Consider the following 5,296-nt stretch of genomic DNA (forward strand, 5'->3'; position numbering starts at 1 on the left):
AGAGACATTTGATCAAATCCACACATCATATGGCTGATGATGCGAGATTTACTTGACACTCAAATTAAACCCTCGTTTGACAATTGTAGTAGAATGGATAAGTGAGGGATCGTTCTAGACCGGGGATTAGGAGGGCTTGCTAAAACCTTCTAAATTGACTTAAAAACATAAAAACTAAATTAAAATACTCTTAACAAGACTACTATGACTCAGAATGGCTTTGAAAAAACTCAAATTGTCTAAAACAATCAAATTGACTCAAATAGAAGCTAGAACTTGATTTAGACGAATTTGCAAGTGTTTATGACTCCAAAAGCTTAAAGATACAAAAATAAAACAAATACGAATGATTAAGACTTAACAAAATAGGGGGGGGGGAATTGTGGTTGGACGCTATTAAATTAAATGGACAGAATATAATTAAAGGCAAAATGTAAATATGAATGTGATAAAAATATGGATGATGGAATAGCCAAGGGGTTCTTCTCCACACATGTTACACTTGCAAAACAAAATTGATTCTCAGTTGGTCTTTCGATAAGTTGTGAAACTCAATGCTCCAAGTTAATTAGATCCGCTTAGATTAACTTTCAGATTTCCCTAAATTCGTTGGATTGAATGGAATACGCATTACAACCAAATTATTCTTAATCAAAGTCCCTAACTATGGAATACGCATGATAGAGACATTCAACAAAGATCATTAAGTTCAACGGAAATCATAAACATCAACGAGGCATTCGTTACTATGGAATACGCATGAAACTTATGCCAAGAATTCGTTTAACGCGATTGTTTATAAGCAACCTCCACTACTTGTGAATATAAGTTCATAGCGATTAGGTGAAATTCACTTATATTCTAGCGTCATATTTATGCATGAAAATTAAGCTTGCAATCTCAATGAACATACATCAATAAGTTATCAATCAAACAGTTAAACGAATTGAATCCACAACTTATGAAATTCCAACCAAACGTAATCAATTCAAATTGCAAATATAAACATAGTTTCGAATCACCCCCTAGCTAAAGGGGGTTTAGTTCCTCATAACTTTGAAATCAAAGAAACACCTAAACATTCCAACAACTCAAACGTGAATTGTATGAACGTTTAGGCACTCTTCTCTTCCCTTCTCATACGTACAAAACAAAGAGAATTAAATTTAAACTTTGAAATCAAAGAAACACCTAAACATTCCAACAACTCAAACTTGAATTGTATGAACGTTTAAGCACTCTTTTCTTCCTCGTTGTTGTAGCACAAGGTCTAAGGTGAGCTTAAGGGCTTTAGGTGTATGTGGAATGGAGTAGGGAGTGGTTGGAGATGGAAGAATGAAGAGAAAATATGCAGAAAATGAAGAGACTCACGGCTAGGGAGAAGATGGAAGTGTTTGTGGTGTGTTGTGTATGAAAAATGAGATCTCCCTGAATGAATGAATGCTAGGGTATTTATAGGGGTAATGGAGGGAACATATGGTTGTTTGTTTAAGCATTTGTGTGGAGGAATGATGGAAAAACATGGTAGGACACATGTGAAAATCTGGAAAGCAAATGGAGTGCACGGCATTGATGTTGGAATTGCATGTGTGTGCTGAAAATAGTGTGTGTATGCATGTGTTTGGGAAGCTTTCTTGCTCATTTTCTGGATGCAATGATGAAGATATTAATAATTAATGCATGTAGGTGGCTGAAATGATGAAGAATGAGTGGTGGAAATGAAAGGGAAAGCAAGAAAGACATGTGAGGATGCTGGAAATGCAATGGAACTCACGGCACAAGGGTTCTTTGGTGATGAATGTGGTTGATTTAATGGAGGAACAAGTGCATGTGTTGATGACTAGGTTAGTGGGTGGAAATCTGAAAATGGCATATAGGAATGGGAGCTCACGGTTTGAATGTGTAAAGTGTGTGTGAATGCATGTGAAGATGCAATAAATAATGCATGTAGGGTTAGGAAATAATGAAGAAATGCATGTGAGATGTTTGGAAAGGAAATGGGAACCCACGGCAATGAAGTTGTTTTGTGTTGTGAATTATGATGAATGCATGTGAGTTAAAGAGGGAGAATGTGGTGAAATGATGAAGTAGGAAGGTGGAAATGCATGTGAGATGTTTGGAAAGGAATAAAGAATGAATGGTGGAAATGTGAGTGAATGATGTGCATGTGTGAGAATGCATGTGGAATTAAGAGGAGTATGGAAGTGAAATAAATGAATGATATGTTAAGTGATAAGTGAATGATATGTGGTGAGTGATAAGTGAATGGTTTGATAAGTGATAAATGAACTAGTTTAAAGGGCTAGGGTTTAAGTACATAGAATGGGCCTAAAATAGGTTGGTTTGTATGGCATAATGTGTTATGTGATTGGGTTAGGGCCATTGTTTTGTGTCTTCAAGTGCATACAAGGCCTTCAAATTCGTCCATCCTCTTGGCTCCAAGCATATGATATCCATTCCAATCTCTAATTTGCTCCAAAAGGCTCCAAAAGGCATCCTTTTGCATACTTTGCCCTTAGAACCTGAAAACACACAAAAGAAGCATAAAGGACTAAAATAACTAAAGAAACATAACGTAAATGCACGAGAACAAGCCATTTAAGTCGCATGAATATGCTCCTATCAAATACCCCCACACTTAGCTTTTGCTAGTCCTCGAGCAAAACAGAATAAAAACGAATAAACAAAACGACACTAAACACGTAAAACACAACCTAAACCTTCCAACAACCGTCTTAGGGATTTCCAATGCACACAAATTAAACCCTCTTTTCGTCAAATTGTAGTATATGTATAAGTAGGGATCGTTCTGGACCGGGAATTAGGAGGGATTGTTAACCACTTGGATTTGACTCAAAAACGTAAAATAACAATATGAAACACTATACTAGACTCAAAGAATGCAAAACTAAACTTTAAAACACTAAGACAAACCAAAAGACTCAAAACAACACAAACACACTCAAATCTGCCTAAAAACCACTTTCTGGGCAGATTTGAGCACAAACACAAATTTGGACGAAATTAAGTAATAACTTGACTCAAGAACGTAAAAACACAATATAAAACACTAAACTAACTCAAAGAATGTAAAACTAATCACTTAAAACATTAAAACAAACCAAAAGACTCAAACATCACCCAAAACACTCAAAACTGCCTTAAAATCACTTTCTGGGCAGTTTTGAGCACTTTGGTGAATTTGGACGAAATTGGGAAATAAAATGAATCAAAACACTCATAAACACAAACTAAAACACTTTCTAACTAAATTGGACATTAAAGTAAAGGGGGATTTAGATTTATACGAAAATTAACTAAAATGCACAGATTCAAATTAAAGCAAAATGTAAATGTGAATGTGTGATAGAATTTGAATGGAATGAAGGCTAGCTAAGGGGTTCATCTCCATACATGTTATACTTGCATAATAAAATGATTTCCAATTGCATTTCAATAAACCATGAAACTCAACACCCCGGGTTAACCGTGATGCACTAATTAACCTTCAAATATTCCTAACGTTATTGAATTGGATGGGTTAGCGCATACAACAATTCAAAACATTCCCCACAAGTCCCCTACATGATTGCATAATAGAGATACAAGCAAGAATCATTACGCTCTATGAAAATTATAAGTGTTGACGAGGCATTCGTTACTATGGATTGCATGAAACTTATGCCAAGAATTCATTTAACGCGATTGTTTATAAGCAACCTCCACTACTTGTGAATATAAGTTCATAACTATTAGGTGAAACTCACTTATATTCTAGCGTCATATTCATGCATGAAAATTAAGCGTGCACTCTCAATAAACATACATAAATAAGTTATCAATCAAACGGTTAAACAAATTGAATCCACAACTTATAAAACGCAATTAGAAGTATTCAAATCAAAATGCAAGCATAAACATATATTCGAATCACCCCTTAACCAAGGGGGTTTAGTTCCTCATGGTACAAAACAAAGAGAATCAAAGAAACACCTAAACATTCCAACAACTCAAACTTGAATTGTATGAACGTTTAGGCCCTCTTATCTTCCATTCCTCATTCGTACAAAACAAAGAGTATTGAAATTAAACATTGAAATCAAAGAAACACCTAAACATTCCAACAACTCAAACTTGAATTGTATGAACGTTTAGGCACTCTTCTCTTCCTCTTCGTTGTAGCACAAGGTCTAGGGATAGTTTGATGGTGTGAATGGTTTGGGGAGTGGTGGAAATAGAAGGATGGTGTTTGGATTGTAAGGGAGAGCACGGCACAAGGGAGTTTGATGGTCTACATTTCTGCAAATGGATGATTTTATGGAAGAAATGGATGGACTTTGTGAAAGGCACGGCCCCAAGGGACCAATTTCTGTTGTGAAATGAATGTGTATGAATGAGTGTGAATGAATGAGTATTTATAGGTGAAATGGGGGGAACATGACAGCTAGGTTGCATGTGCACATGTTGGTTGAATGATTATGAGTGCATGTGGCTGAAATAGCATGTGGAATGGCTGGAAATGCAAGGAGAAGGCATGTGCACGGTTTTGGGAGAGAATGGGAGTGCAAGTGGATGAAATGTTAGAGGAACAAGTGCATGTGGCTGCATTGTGGTGCAATGATGGAGGAACAATGGCAATGATGATTTCTGGTGGTGTTTTGGGTGCATGTGGAATGAATGATTTCTTGGTGAGTGGATGCATGTGTTGATTAAAGGGGGAATGCAAAGGAAAAGCTAGAAATGCATGTGGAGTGGCTGCAAGGTGAATGAATAATGAAATGGGAAAGCATGTGCAAGGTTTTGGTGTGAATGATTGAATGTGCATGTGGCTGCAATGGAGGAGGAATCCTTCAATTTCGTCCATCCTCTTGGCTCCAAGCATATGATATCCATTCCAATCTCTAATTTGCTCCAAAAGGCTCCAAAAGGCATCCTTTTGCATACTTTGCCCTTAGAACCTGAAAACACACAAAAGAAGCATAAAGGACTAAAATAACTAAAGAAACATAACGTAAATGCACGAGAACAAGCCATTTAAGTCGCACGAATATGCTCCTATCAGTGCACTCTCAATCAACATAGAAGAATAAGTTCTAAATCAAACGGTTAAGAAAATTGTATTCACGACTTATGCAACGATAACTGGAAGTAATCAACTTATTTCACATATATAATCATGGTTTCGAATACACCCTTAGCCAAAACGAATTTAGCCAATCATACTCAAAGCAAAACAAAGATTACATGAATTAGACATTGAAATATAAGATAGAATACACCTAAAATTGTTCAACAA

The sequence above is a fragment of the Pyrus communis genome, chromosome 14, assembly GCF_041283825.1.
Source record: "Pyrus communis isolate YQ-2024b chromosome 14, ASM4128382v1, whole genome shotgun sequence".
NCBI lineage: Eukaryota > Viridiplantae > Streptophyta > Magnoliopsida > Rosales > Rosaceae > Pyrus > Pyrus communis.